The 16,644-nt window shown below is 39.3% G+C and overlaps 2 non-coding genes and 1 pseudogene across 2 annotated transcripts; 2 read left to right on the forward strand and 1 right to left on the reverse strand.

Annotated features, from left to right (window-relative positions):
• LOC133533332 (uncharacterized) overlaps positions 1-16,644 on the reverse strand; it is a 68,288-nt pseudogene that overhangs the window by 7,177 nt on the left and 44,467 nt on the right.
• Trnac-gca (transfer RNA cysteine (anticodon GCA)) lies at positions 5,198-5,269 on the forward strand. The gene has a single exon. It is a non-coding gene; the product is annotated as a tRNA-Cys (tRNA).
• On the forward strand, positions 5,387-5,458 carry Trnac-gca (transfer RNA cysteine (anticodon GCA)). Its single transcript has one exon. It is a non-coding gene; the product is annotated as a tRNA-Cys (tRNA).

Here is a 16,644-nt window from a genome sequence, read left to right on the forward strand (position 1 = left end):
TTTTTGTTTTCTCATACCTACCCACTCGTAATACTTACATACCTTAAAACGAGTAGGTAAATAGTAATATGATTGCCTTTTCATATTTTCAAAGTGTAGGTGCAGGTTTTGCTCGTAATGGTCTAGTTTGTCAAATTTGTATTAAACACAAATCTGTGGACAGAGGGGGACAGTCAAGATGACAAACGCTAATCGAAACCTGAATTACATGTCTCTCATTAGTAACTGCCTAATCTTGATAATGGATGCAGATGTAAACCCATAAGAGGGTATATTGTTTAGAATATTTTGATTATATTGATCTTCGTTCCCGGAATCTGATAAATTAGTACGAATCAACCGCAGAGGCTTCTGTAAATTGACCATTCGTTCATTATCTACAGCGTGATTTGACAAAACAGGCAAATACGAGCATTAACGTTAGTGCAATCGCACTAAATTGGCCCAAAATGTAATAGTGATCCTAGCGACTCACAGCTCCATATTGTGCACGGAGGACGACGGGCAGGCGGCGGCGGCCTGGACGTGGCAGTGCTTGTGGCAGCGCAGCGCGCAGTCGCGGCACTCGTAGCCCTGCTTGCCGAGCCGCCGCGCGATCGTCTTCTGGCAGACCTCGCACACCGTGCCGCTGAATAAATAATACAATTTATTTATAAATAAATAAATATTATAGGACATTATTACACAAATTGACTAAGTCCCACGGTAAGCTCAATAAGGCTTGTGTTGCGGGTACTTAGACAACGATATATATAATATATACATATTTATAAATACTTAAATACATAGAGAACATCCATGACTCAGGAACAAATATCCATGCTCATCACACGAATAAATGCCCTTACCAGGATTTGAACCCGGGACCATCGGCTTCATAGGCAGGGTCACTACCCACTAGGCCAGACCGGTCGTCATATTTAAATACATATTTGATATTACATACAGTGTGCTGATCCACTATAGCGCTTTAAGTCTAAGGTTCGATTTTACTCGCTAAACTGAGCTCCTTTTAGTATAGGACCGACCCCGAAATCGTGAAAAAAATGTTAGCTCTTCCATATAAAGCTCGTCGATATCTGATCAGCAAATATTTTTTTCCATATCCCATGACAAATGTAGCTCAGTGAGTTGAATCAATCAATCAGAACCCTGCATTTAAAGCCCCATAATGGACGACACTTTGTATAAGTATTATTAAAATTTTATATTTTTCTGTTAGGCCCTGTGACTTGAATTTACCTATAAGTATTTATTGTAAATAATTAGTTTTCTTACTATGTCCCTGGTCATAATTATTTGTCATACTTGTGACTCAAGGAATTATTATAAACTAACCTAAACTACAGGCTGTACTGTTTGATTTATGGTATTCCAAATAAAAATAGCAAATAGCACTAACCAAAATCTACTTAACTATTATATATGTTTCAGACCATTTTGGTATGGATATAAACATATCAAAATAGGACACATTTGATACACTAAATATCTGGGCAAAAAATAACTTACCCGCTCAAATGCTTAGCGATGAACGTGTGCTCGTTGTAAATGTGCAGCTTCACGCCCTTCCGCCGCCACCTCGAGCGCTGGGCCACGGCCAGCGGCACCAGGTAGTGCTTCCGGATGCCGGCCTCCAGCGTCTCCAGCACCAACGTGGACGCCTCGTGCACGAACGTGCGCGCCGACGCCGTGCTGAACCCGGACATCTCGCTGAGGGAGGATCTGATAGTTAGTCCATCAAGATACGCGTCAAAACGAAAGTGATGCGATGAAAATACGCATCGTTTTTGATGCATCCGCCAAAACCAAAGAGATTGATGTATGTAAGTGATGTATTTTGTTCAGCCAATTTCCATTAGGGACATTTTAATATTGCCCATATAAAATGGAATTTTACATTAATTATTTGCCACGATTATAAAATCATTATGCATAAATAAAAATAATGATTTAAAAAAAAATATGTAAAAGAAGATAAATTGTGTTCCAATGAGAGAATTATTTGAAAAGGGAATTAAGACATTAGTGAAAACATTCGTGTGACAAAAAGCGTGTGTAAGCGTTTTAATCACGCCATTTAGAAAAAGAAAGTTTAGGATGAAAAACCAGTGTTACCAGATTGCAGTGCGATTACCCCCAGCGCATGAGTGTTGACAGATGGAAAGAAAGAAAATTTACCATTAGTGCCGTAATGTTACCAGCTTATATATAAATATTCTAAATATTGTATGGCAAGACAGCATTATTTGTCAGTTATAAGCATATTAAGTTAGTAGGTAATTTAATTGTGTAGGTAAATTAACATAAACATAAATATATTTTTATGTGAACGTTAGATAATATAATGTAGTCTTGCCATGCCACAGCCATAAAATATAATGTATAAAATAGTGAGTTTATATTTTAAGAACAATCAAGAAATAAAATGTTCACATCTACTCAGTATCGATTAGATATATTTATTTTTGATCTTTCTAAAGAATATATCTTGAATGAATAAAGCTTAACCTTCCTTTTAATGAGCTAAATGTAAAACAGTCCACATTTGAAGCCTTAATTAATGCCACTTCATAATTCCAAAACTCTGTGTAAAAAAAATATGATAGTGTGGTCATTTTTGCCATATAATCTAGATTATCCCCTACAAAAAATGTATTTGTCAAGTGCAAATAAGCCTTTATCATTCCAGCTAGTGCTTTATATTATTTAACCATTCATTCATCTCTAAAATTCCCAAAAACGTGACAATACCTATTAGCCAAATATTGCGAGGTGAACGTCTTATTGAGCAACGTTTACTTTGAGACCAATACCGAATGTTTTATATAGGAGAGACATACATTTATTCGCAATTTCGGGGCTGTAAAACTCACCTCGCAATAATTTTGCTATGTTCAACCATTAGCGCCCGATATAAGATTGAGGCACGTACCTTCTTGATGTCCTCGACTCGTCGCCAGATTGCGCCGGTGACGCGCCCGCTGAATATACGTTTCTATTGGGGATGGAAAGTGCTTTATCTGAAACGTGCAAATAGTTATATTTCCATTAAGGCCTCAAGTAATATGTGTGTGGGCATATTTTTTGCTGTAGTGTGTTGCTGAACCAGGGACGGCGCGCCCCAGTACACCTCGCGGCCAGATATTGTGGATGTAGGATCCTAGTTCCGATATCGGATCGGACAAAGTAAAAACGCTTTTAGGATAAATTATTGACATGGGAAGTAGCGGAGGGAGTGGAAGTTCAAGTTTCATGAACTTTCTGCTATTTGTCATCATCTTTCTCGCATTGTCCCGGCATTTTGCCACGGCTCATGGGAGACTGGGGTCCGCTTGGCAACTAATCCCAAGAATAGGCGTACGCACTAGTTTTTACGAAAACGACTGTCATCTAACCTTCCAACCCAGAGGGCTAGTGTCTAATTGGGATTTCCTTTCCTTCACCGAAAAGCGACTGGTAAATATCAAATGATATTTCGTACATAAGTTCCGAAACACTCATTGGTACGAGCCGGGGTTTGAACCCGCGACTTCCGGATTGCAAGTCGCACGCTCTTACCGCTAGGTATAGTACTAGTAGTACATACAAAACGGAGAACATTCTCGAGAACGGCACAACTATACCGCTAGGCCACCAGCACTTCTTTCTGCTATTTGTAGTACAATTTTAATATGTTCATTAGATATCACCATTTAATACATTTTTGCACTGACCGTGGTGGTTTCTCTCAGCGCTGATGCTGCGGACCCGACTCTGGTCGACGTCGCTGTCGCTCGGCAGGTCCAGCGACGTACCGCGCGTGCGCGACCGGCCCAGCCTAAACATTACGGATATTAGTATATATGTCCAACGGCTTATCTGTAAATTCACAAACTCATAACCGATGTAAGTGAATAGCAAGTTTGTTTAAAAATAATGTAGATGTGTGGACTTCGAAATTCTGCGACAGAATGACAGTATGTAGTAAAAAATATAGGTATGTAACCAGTACTTATATCTTGTATGTTTTTAAATCGAGAGTCTACCTAGACATCTTTTAGTAAAAAGAATTTGAAATAGAGGTGGATTGTCAAAGGAAACCGCGATGCCTTTGGCCTATGCTCTATTAGATGACGCCATGCTCTTTTTGATATTTAACAAATTTAACACGTACCTATGATCAGAGAAATAATAAGGATCAAAGTCAAATGGCGTTCTAAAAGTTTTAATCATGTGTTGGGAGATGGCAATAAATTTACTGTGGCTGCAAAGTTTTCTTTATTAATCCACCTCTATTTCAAATTCTCTTCAGACTGCCGCGAAATGAGCTGGATATTGTATGTCTTATATATCAGACTACGGCGGTTAAATGGTTAATGTATCAAGTAAGACTGCTTAATACACAATATGAGTAATTAACCTTCGGGTAAAATTACTGTTAAATATGAATAATGTCGTTAAAATAAAAGAGAATGCATGTAGGTATCTATTACTCGTATTACAAAATGTCTAAATGAGTAATACTTTAAATAACTTATCTGCATCATTCATAATTTGTGTATAATTGCTAGTTTTTTAATTATAAACCTACTCATTTGCAGAAAGATGTTTCACTTTATAAACAGCTGTTCCAACACATTGTTTCATATACAAACTTTTTTTACAATATCATCATTTTTTTCAAGGTTAGTGTTCTATAATATTGCTATCTACACTAAATATTCATAATATGTAAGTGGGTCATTTAAGAGGATACACTGCGGTCTCTTTTCCATACAAAAGTAGTCCTCATTTTCGTCTCAGGATATTGACACTATGGAAAATGTTTTAAAATATTTTGTTGTATATTAACCATAACTATGCCCCTATGTTTGACTTTTTTTATTTTGTGTAAAAATTAGGAGCGAAGCACAGATTTCATACAAATTTTTAAATGCTGCTAACTCTTATAATAATTAAAGATCCGAAAAAACACATATAGGTTGTGGTTGATATACAGCAAACTGTCAAAATATTTTTATTAATGTTAATACCCAGAGAGCAAAATGACTACACGTTTGTATGAAAAGGCGGAATGAACATAAAAATTGCACAAATCTAAACAAGTTTACCATAATAAAATGGCCTAATGGATCGGACGTGATCACACATTATCTGCCACCCACACGTGTTATGTTTGACAAACAGAAAGCGTTTTTTACTGCTCCTTTCAAGTGGGGATATAGCTCAGTGGTAGAGCAATCGACTGCAGATCGATAGGTCCCCGGTTCAAACCCGGGTGTCCCCTAAGCAAAAACTTTTTTCATATTTTTATGCTAACAAATTATGATTGATATATTTTTTATAGCTGACGCAACTTACGTGATAATTAAGTATTACTAATTATTCGATATTAAAGTCATGTGGGGATATAGCTCAGTGGTAGAGCAATCGACTGCAGATCGATAGGTCCCCGGTTCAAACCCGGGTGTCCCCTTACATTTACATTTTCTTTTTTCACATTTTTAAAGGTTTTGTTTAAAAAGCGGCACAACTACAAAAACAACAAGTACTTCATAACTTTTATTGCATTTTTTGATCGGTTAAAATCCGGTTATGGTATTTAGCTTTTTTTTTTATCTTAAATTATGTTTAAATGCTGCTATATCATTCGATTTTGCGTTTTTAATGATTCAAAGTTTATGTACGGCCCGCCTGATGGTAGGCAGTCACCGTAGCCTGCAACTCCAGAGGAGTTACATGAGGATTAACATTTACTCATCAAAAACGGATATGGTGGTAATAAAAATAAAAATGGTTTTAATTCATGATTGCCATCATATTCAAAATATTTGTATGGTAATATAAATATTAAATATGGCTTAATGATTAATACGTTTAATATTTCCCAAATACAAATCTCATCGAAAAAAATTTTTTTTTTGCTTCTTTTCGCGTTCTTGCAAACCAATGTAAGTAGTGTATGGCACAAACGTATTCTCAACCGACGATATATTGTTTCTAGCTATTAGATAATTATATGGAAAGGTTTTATATAAAATACAATACCTAAATTAAATGAATAATTTTAATGCCACAAAAAAAACCCTAAAAACATGTTTTCAACTGGCAGTGCATCTATAACTTGGTTAGAAAATAATATGTCGGGAAAAACCGACGCAAAAAACATCAAAAACCTGATAACACTTTCTAATCTATTTACGCACAGATACAAATTAATACAAACATTCATAAATATATAAATATAAAGCAATCTAAAGAAAAAAATACTTAATAAAATATAGCTCCATTAACGTTCTTTGAATCATAATCAGTGTTTTTCAACCTTTGACAAAGATATATATGTCTCACGACCACCCTCTTGGCATGAAAAATAATTTCGCAACCCACTGCCCTTTGTTTATGTTTCTGACCTGGGGGCCAATTAAAGATGACAATCGTGCATGGCCCCGGAGCGTAAGCGTAAGAGACGCGTAAGCGTATCGTAATACGCGCGTATTACGATTAAATACGAACAAGTTCAAACAAGTTCGCACACGAAGCGTCGTCGTAACGTAGCTTATGAGATTTCTGTCGTCATAACGACAGGCGTAGCGTAAGTAATACACTCGTAAAAATAAAATTTCTGCCATAATCAAACAATATAAAATCTTTTTCATCTGACAAGAAAGATCGTCGATACACCCGCCGAAGACATCTGGCGCCAGTGACGCTATGATTTCAACTAATGAGATTTCACTTATAAAATGATTACGCGACGCTTGGTGCTCAGAACTCTACGCGTCTCATACTCGTAGTTTTTACGATACGCTTACGCTTACGGTTTGTGTGTTAGGGGCCTTAGTTATCGGTTGGGGGTTTTATTTTTTACTACTAGGGGTGTCGTGTCGGATGAAAAACACTGCTTGAAAACATATTTTAAATTAATACCATTGCCTGGCAGTACATACAATATAAAAACGGGTAGTAATATTTCACCTTCTTTTAATGGTTCCAAAGAAGTCTCTCTTTCTCTTCTGCCGCGGTGCAGGCTCCGGGGGTGCCTCCTCGGGTTTTTGGACATAGTCTCCTTGCTGAAAATATAAATTGGTTAATGGGATGTTGAGGTTGTATATAGTTTTTATATCCTTTTATTGTCTATGATAGTTTTAAGTTCTTTTTCTAGTATTCCATATTTGAATACTTGAAGTCGGTATATTTGTTTATTTACATTTTAATGTCAGTTCGCGAATAAATCTGGTGCTGAATAGTCAACTGCTTCAGTTATTTTCTCCACTTTCTATAAAACTATTGAAGCCCTCTTCTTTATTGTACCTACCTGGTATCTACCTTTACGCTACAAATTTTATGTTTGAAATTGTACGCTTTTGAGGGTCGGTTGCACCTTGCACCTTCTGTCACCGCGTAACCGTTCGGAAACTTTATTGATTCGCTTGATTTTTTTAACTGATTCGCTTGTTTACCTGGGTGACTGCTATAGTTATTGGCCACACCATCGTAATTGGCCACTCTTAACAATGAGACTCCTATTGCCTTGATTCTTTCTGATTTATTAATAGTGGTGGTGGTAGGGGGTGGTATTATGGAGAGGGAAATAACTAATCAAACCTTCTGTCACCTTTAAAACGAATGAAATGAATGAATGAACGTTCGCAAAATTTTAGTGTATTAATTTTTTTTATAACAATATACCCTATTCAATACGCCCACCCTACCCTACCCTAATCATCCTAATACCCTAGATCTCGCAGCCGCTGTAGGCCTAAGAAGCGCTGGCCAGACGTCGCGATAGAGAACAATCTCACACTGAGGATGCCGAAGATCGGGCAAAGTGGAGAAGATTGAGTAGGAAAGGAAAGGGTCCCTGGCGCTAGGCCGGGAAAACCCTAGGCTGAAGAAGATTTTTTAAAATAATTATTTAAATTGCACCTATATATATATATATATATATTACTTATTTATACTTTTTAAGACGCTGCCTGATAGTTTTCTGAAAACGCTGAAAAATCTATAACATGCCTAAACATATGCAAAAACACGTGCCTGTTAACACAAACACCATACCTCCGTATCTCCGTTCGTCTTCGCGCCATTCTCCTTGATCCTAACTTGCCGCGCCGGCGACGAATTCGGCGACACATGCTGTTCTGTTCTGTTCTCGTCTATGCTTTCCATAGTGGTGCTGGTGAGGTCGGCTGAGTCCACGCTGTTTAGTGTATCTTCTCGTTCCACTTCGATGAATTTACCGGAGTCGGTTAGTTCGACCTTGGGGGTTCATAGGGTTAGTATGGCAACACTGCACACGTTTTAAAGAAGCGTTTTTATATTTTTTATTCTTTTATAGTCCATGTCATCCACGATAACGCGCAGATTTGTCAAATCTAACCTTTAATGACATGACATTACGAGTCAATGCAGGCGTTTCGTGAATGACACGATCTCTAGTTGAAGATGACTTGATAAAAATTGTTTAGTCTCTCCAAGGTAACCTGTACCGATTTGGCAACGGCAGAGTGAGGAAACGCCGCTTTAAATGTAATATTTAAAGTGCCAATTACATCCACACTTTATCAGGCCTGATATCAGACCCGATTTCGGGTCCGAAAAAGAGTATTTTTCCATTTCGCCAAATATTAGCACATCGTTTACAATATTTGAAATATAAAAAAATGGTTCGTATGCAAAAATATCAAATATTGAACATTTTTGGCAATTAGAGACAAAGTATTTTTAGGGTTCCGTACCCAAAGGGTCAAACGGGACCCTATTACTGAGGCTCCGCTGTCCGTCCGTCCGTCTGTCACTTAGGCTATATCTCATGAACCGTGATAGTTAGCCAGTTGAAATTTCTACATATTATGTATTTCTGTTGCCGCTATAACAAACACTAAAAACAGAATAAAATTAATATTTAAGGGGGCTCCCATACAAAAAAAGTGATTTTTAGTGTTTTTTACGGAACCCTTCGTGCGCGAGTCCGACCCGCACTTCACCGGTTTTTTACATTGCAAATATTATTAACGATGTGCTCATATTCCGTGAAACGAAAACGATTATCAATCCCGAAATCAGGACAGATGTCGGGCCCGAAATCGGGAAGTGCGGATGTAGGTAATTGGCGCTTTAATTAAATTTTACGTTTATGGTGGTAACACACTCTGTCTTTACCCAGTCGGTCCAGAGCACTTCATACGGACTAAATAAGGATATTTCAAATGGCCTATTGTCTTGGCCTAGACGAAGAACAAGTAAAAATGTAACATAAGTAGGTAATCAAAGTTTTTAATGATAAAACGCCTCCTTAATAAAAGGAACTATTCAGGTTAAAATTATAACGCACTTCTAGTAAACATGCCAAAATGGTCTAAATGAATAACTAACTGACAACTATTTATGTACATTGAATGTAAAAAATGAGAATTTTGTATCGAATTTTTTCTTACCTTGATTGACTTCTTAGGCTCCTGATTGTATGAATCCAATCCAAATCATGCATCATGGCAAAACGCAGGCAGAATGAAAAAAACAAAGTCAATGTTAATGCAAATCAAACTTTCAAATGGAACTCTTAAAACAAACAAATAAAACACAACCTGTACGTCAACCAATTTGAATCCTAGGCCACTATAGAACCTTGTCGCTTTAATTACTCTATACATGACATGCATCACTCAATAAGCACTGTCGTAGAAGTCATTATGACATGGTTCTATAGTGGTCTAGGAATTAAATTGGTTGACCGTACCTATTTTGAATATTAAAAACTGGCTGAAAGAGGGCAACGCAACGGCGAAGAAGATACAACGGCGCCTAAAATGGCCGTGGTTATTATAACAAAGGGATAATGAGGGTTACTAAATGAAGAAAAACATTAAAAAATGACACAATAGAACGGCAAGTTGACATCGCCGGAGGCCTAAATGTAAAATTTAAGTCCTAGGGTGGCAGCTGCACCCTGCCTGTACCTGCCTATACCAATAGGTAAAAGTGGTGATGCCGTTGCGTTAACCCTAAGAAAGTCACGTTTACTTTGTAGGAATACACGAAGGTTGATTGGGCTGTAGCCGTAAATTGACGTCTTTGGCGGTCAAACGGTTAAATAGGCATGAGGCCTCACCCGCTGCACGGAGTGTATGATGAGGGTGGACTTGTTGGCGGCGCTGGCCGGGCTCAGCTCCAGCTCTCGGAGCGCCGACTCTGTTAGTGCCGAGTTCTCGTGTCCTGGACAAACATACATATGTTATAATTTAGTTATCTATTACTTTATACTAGGTCGGTTAACAAGCAAACGGCCCGCCAGGTAAGCAGTAGAGGCCTCGTTAGGCGGTCCGACGGGCCTTGCGCCACAAATTAGTGCCTTAGATTACGTAGTCCGAGAGGACACAACGTACAAATGTTCGTTATTTCTTGGGCCACCGGCCTCGCTAAATGTACCTTGCCCACAGACCATTTTGTTCTTGCCCCGCCACTGGTAAGCAGTCACCGCGGTCTATGGACGCCTGAATCTCCAGAGCTGTTGCATGCCTTTTAAAAACCTGTACACTCCATTTTGAAGAACCCCATACTGTAGACCCTCGAGAAAACCTCGGAAGGGAAGCACACACATAGACATTTGTTTTACAACACAAACAGTAAATTTAAATTGAATTGCAAACTCTGTAGGTACTAGGCTCCAGTAGGGCTAAGGTGGTCGGCTCTTTATCATTTGTCACCATGCCTGTCACGTACGTAAGTGCGAAAATGACGGGCATAGTGACAGGCGGTAAAACTGGAACCATGCTGCCACCACAGTTTTCCACAAGCAGTAATCTCTCTTTTTTCAAGCTGAATCTATGATCATTTTATTGTTGGTGAGACAGTGATATTATCAATACTAAACTTCGCAAACAAACCAACGTAAGTATATTCGACCTCGATAATGAAGGTACTACGTATTTTGCTTAACACCAAGGTTTCCTGACAGGAACAAACAAGTTCACTCACACAAAACTTTCAGTGGGTGCGCGTATCTTCGAACTAGGTAGAAGTGAAGGAATGGTACTCGTTCCGTAGTTACCGTTCTGTTTGAAGACAGTCTTGGTGGTGGTGGTGAGGAGTCCGCGCGGCGACAGCGTGCGGAGCGACTCCTTGATCTTCACGGGCCGCGAGCCCAGCTCCGGGATGTCTGCACCCTCGATGAATAGGAACTGGAAATATTTACATATTTATATATAAAAAATAAATAAGGTTTTAGAGAAATCGCGAAACGTCTGGTTGACGTAACTGGTGACCGAAGAGCTTGCGGCTTCCTCGCACAACGTTGCGATACAACGAGGAAATGTCGCCAGCATCCTTGGTTACAATGCCTCAAGGGCCTATTTTGGGTTTAAGCTAGTTATAGTAATCATCTGTATATATTCATTATATAAGGTTAATTAAATGTATAATTTCGAATCATTTTAGTACCGGTGCCATAAAGTAAATGCCATCAAAAACATAACTTGTATGCCAATAAAGAGTACTCTATTTATCAATCTATCGTGTAAAAAAAAACAAGTCTCGCAACTCAGTTCATCTACCGTAAAATATCAGATCCATGCAAGAAAATTCAGGCTTCCAGTTTTATCCACAACGAAGTTATAGGTTGGTCGAAAATGGCCTCAACTGCTTCGAGAAAAGGATGATACGGCCGTGCCGCTTTTTTTCTCGACTTGGCGGGACTAGATAATTAAATCCGACAGCTGTAGGTAAGTACCTACTTGGGTTTTTAATTTGACAACTTAAAATACCTAGATTAGCAACGTCAATCTTGATAAATGAACACTTTCATATTTGTAATCGCCATTTTTCATCTTGTACGCTCATTAATTCATTAGGCAGACAATGCAACTAAAATTCTAGGAAACTAGAATGAAACGAAAGTCGGACTATTTTTACCCAATTTAGAGCATTTTCCCTGAAAATAATTTCGACGAATCCCGTCTAAAGAGTCGGCAAAGCAAACATTTCAAACAGAGTCGTATGCAGGAGAAGAGGCTTTTCAAACAATAGAATCGAGTGAAGATTACGTAGACTACAAACTACATGTACAGTCGCCATCAGATACATCCGAGCGGCCAAATTGCTCACAAATATCTGAACACGTCTCTATTGTCAAGGCGTTAGAGTGCATGTTCAGATATTTTTGGGCACCTTAGCCGCTCCGATATATTTGATGGCGACTGTACCACTCGGTACATAGTTCATACCTCAACGGTGAGCGTGCCAGAGATATCATGCTCCTCCATAGGCCGCGTCTGCAGCGCGATCTGTTGCCGCTGCGAAGGTGCCGCCAGCAACTCGTCTATACCCACCAGACCCAGTCCGAGGAATCTGTAATCACGCATTTCAGGTTCTTTTCTCACTATGTTCTATTTTATGTCTCGACCCCCGCTCCGGGTCGTTCCTAGCGCAAAGGTTGTCCATCGCGGTTCAACGCGGAAACGCAGCAAGCGTGATGGGCACCTTTGCGTTGGGAGCGACGCGGGGTGGGTTGTTTGACTAGTTTTTTTTTTTTTTTTAGAGTTTAGGTTTAGTTTTATTTATAGTTAAGTTTATTTGTTAGTCCTTAAGTATTTTAATGATTGTATTTTTTTGTCATAATATTACATTAATGAATAAACATAACATTTTATGTCTGTCTATTACTGTTTGTGTGTTTATGAATAAAACAAATTCTATTCTATTCTTTATAAATTCTATAACCTCTCGTGTACCGCGAGTATTTTTTTCGAATAGTTTTCTCATACGCGGATCCGTGTTCTGTAACAGTTCGTGTCATTTACGATGACGCACAGATTTGTTAAATCTAACCTTTAATGTCATGACAATACGAGTGAAGGCACGTGTCTTTGTAAATGACATAATCTATATACGTTTCTGGCATACGAGAAGTTTACGTCATCGCAAGACAAAAAGGGTGTTTGAAATCCTACTAATATTATAAATGATAAATTTTGGATGTTTGTTCCTCTATAGAGACTGTGCGCGTTGGAGGGTCTGCCATCTTGTGGTCTGAATCGGAATCATAAACATGTACATTTACACGTCACGTGTTTTCTTGTGCATAGTAGGTTCTGCCATCTAGTGGGCTACATCGGAACTATAAACATCAAATTCACGTCTCCCGCCAAAAATCTGACGGCTCCTGTGCTGCCTCCTACAGGTCATGCACGCTCCCTATCACGCATAAACGATAAAGATGTAATTTAGCACATAGATAGTTAATGACGTATAAAATACTTAGAACACTTTTTATCCTGAAATTCATTTGTAATTTAGTACGAGGTGGACGGTCTTCAGCCATTTGGTACCGTCTGGACATCTTGTATAAGGTCAAGGAATTTAACTTCAGTACTATTTGGTACCTTCTCACAGTGACAAACTGCGACTCCCTAGCGACTTGCATATTAATTACTGAATGGCAAAACACACATAACAAGGCACGAAATAAAGTTCTTTGATTGTACCTCTGGAAAAACGAAGTGCGAGAGAACGCCTTTGGGCAGACGACTTTGGTCTTTGCTGTTGGTCAAGAACCGCTTCGGGTCGACATGCCACAGCAGTAAGTAGGTACGAGAGGTTGGAGACAGTTTAACGACTTCATATTTGTACCTGTGTGTGGAAGGGCCTCCGCCGGGGGAAGGCGGGCCCGTGCGGTCGTACACCTCGAACAGCAACTCCGCGGTTTGCGGCGAGAGATCACTGTAAGAAAACATACTCTAATCAGCACAATATACTTCCTTTTCTACTGGTATCTATGCATTGAAAGGTCAATACACCAGTTTTGTTAATACGTTTATTTTTTGCTATAAAAAGGTTATACCTACAGACAGATACAACATTTAAAATGACAATTGAAAGAGTGTTCTCTTCTCTTCTATCATCCCATAATAATCCGGTTCAAAGGACAAAGGAATAAATGAGACCAAAAATAATAAAAAACACGATGGATAGGCCCATGCCTGACTTAGCGGTAAGAAATCGGCGCTGGGTTTCTCCTGCACGTCCTAACTAATCAGGAATACATTTTGCATACCGCACTGATCCCGTACTTACAATAGAAAATGTTCCTCCCACTGTGGTTGGTTAGTGTCCTTCTTAAAGGCGGTCTGGTTCTTCTGCGGGGGCTCGTCCATCTCAACCACGCAGTATGGCGCGCTGCAGCCCGCCTTGCCTGAAAATTACAGTGTCAGTCTAAGCTAAAGGTTACATCCTGATACTCCGGCATCGTTGCAGATGCATCAATGAAGCAATGGGAAATGCGTTCAATCCGTCACTCATTTGTCACTCACCAAAGAATGTTCACTGAGTGAAACAAAACATTGCGGGAGACCTCCCAAGCTTTTTATCAAGATAAAGTTTCAACATGAGCACGCTTCCTTCTTCGTACACTTCATACACTTTATTATGATGTACCTAGGAAGCAAACGACCAGACGAATCGCCTAATGGTAAACGATTACCGTCGCCCGGGTGTACAACACCAGAGGAGTTGTGTGTTGCGAGCCTTTAAAATACGTAGGTACGCTCTTTTCTTGATATGTTGAAGACTGACTTTCTTCCTAGGAAAACTGTTCAATTTCGGTTTCTTACCTCCCAAGTCCTTAGCTCCGACGACTTTGACGAGCAGCCTCTTCTCGCCGAGATGCACGTTGGACATGGACGCCGATATGGGCGTCGACGCGTACATCCGGTCGTGTGACAACTAAAACACAGCAGATCTTCGTTAATATTAAGATCTGCCAACTGCCGAACGATTCCTTGCCTAAGAATTGCTAAGAAGCGCTACAAGTATGTTCGCGGAAGCCTCGGAGTTGGCGACGTTGGAGGCGTTGCCAACAAGCTACAGAAGAGTTGGCTAAAGGATGACTCACGCTACACAGTGCCAGGGCCGGGCCGGGGCGGACCGGAGCGAGCCGTCACACGGACTTTCAGGAGCGCCACCGTCGCCGGACCGTTCCAGGGCCGGGGCGACCGGGCCATCATCTCTATATTATAGTATCTCTATGCGTTGACACTATCGTTGAGTCTCCGAGCGCGAGACAGGCCGAGCCGGGCTGTCCGAGCTCACCGAGGCGTCCAAGCAACGGACTGTTCATGACAAATGTCACAAATGTCAATCATATTGAAAAAATTGGTTCGATGGGAAGCAAGTCGATATAGAAATAAATAATAAAATCAAAATATTGGCCCTGGTTGCCATAATAGCTGATGAAGAGAATACTGCATACTCTGGGCAATTGTGCATTTGGACGTGGAGGAGAATTACACAACATTATGTGAAGAGCTTTATTTCCACATGACCCGAGACTCTTTCGAAGCCACCGTGTTCTCTGCTTAAGGTAATGGAAATACAATATATAGTATATTGTCTTAAATAATCATGTGCCGAAGCATATTAAACTATTAAAAGGAAAGGGGATGACCGGTTCTCCATACAAATATAGTCCCCATTTTCCTCTCTGGATATTGATATTCCCTTCGTTCTACATCCAATTTTGTAATAGTACATTACGATACAAGCGCGAAAAATAGGAAATTCGAAACAAGTGGCGATAAATTAAAACACGGCCGAAGGGAGTGTTTTAAATCGACACGAGTTGCGAATTACTTATTCGCACATGTATCGTACAACGTTTTACAGTACATGGCTCTTTAAATGTTCGACACAGTAACGTAATATGCTAATTTTCGCACTAGTGCGGTAAAGTAGCAACATATGTACTGTAAAAATATTTTCCGTAATGGGGACTACGTTTGTATGGAAAAGCGGTCTCGTTTTGAGGTAGGTAACTAGGCAGATTACTTAGAGATTGACTCATCACAAGCTGCCCTAAGTGCTTCTTAGCGAGTAGACAGGCCTATTGTTTTTCAGTATTATTTTCTTCTATTGAGGTGTGCATTTGTGTTGTATTGCAAAAATATATCCGTTGGGGTTCAGTGATACCCGATAGATATTAACCCTGAATCACAAATGATCATTTTGCTTAATGCCGCGTTTTTGCATTATTTTCTCCCATCAATCCTATCATAGACTTGTTCCGTTTCAGGAATGCATGAAAAACTTAAGTTTAAAAGAGAAGATATTTATAATGGCTGTAGGAATACCACAACATTTTAAAGCATCGATAAAAGATAATCATCTACAAACATTCAGCTACAGAGAAATACGCGTACACCACTAAGAATGTCGGTGGTGCGCTTACAAAGTAAAAAAAATAACTGTTAAGTTCGGTACACTAAGATAGAATTGTCTAACAAGTACAAAAAATAAACTACTTACTGGCTTACTTACTTCTTGCGAAAAAGGAATTTTTGATCTATAATACGAGTGGGTTAGGTAGTTGAAATTTACAGTGTGCATTTTATGGTTCCGTAGCCAAAATGGCAAAAACCCTTACAGTTTCGTCATGTCCATCTGTCTGTCTATCTGTCTGTCCGTATGTCACAGCTATTTTACTCAAAAACTATAAGATAACCAAAAGAGAAAAGTGGAAAGTAGGTATTTTTTTATACTACGTTTGTGGCCCGCCTGATGGTAAGCTACTACTTAGTTTAGAAGTTCAAATGTATAAAAATATAATTTTTAGGCACGCCATACATGTAACTAAAAGTGAAAAGGTTACTCAAGTAAAAGAGTATT

Source organism: Cydia pomonella, unplaced genomic scaffold, assembly GCF_033807575.1.
Source record: "Cydia pomonella isolate Wapato2018A unplaced genomic scaffold, ilCydPomo1 PGA_scaffold_156, whole genome shotgun sequence".
In the NCBI taxonomy this organism is placed as follows: Eukaryota; Metazoa; Arthropoda; class Insecta; order Lepidoptera; family Tortricidae; genus Cydia; species Cydia pomonella.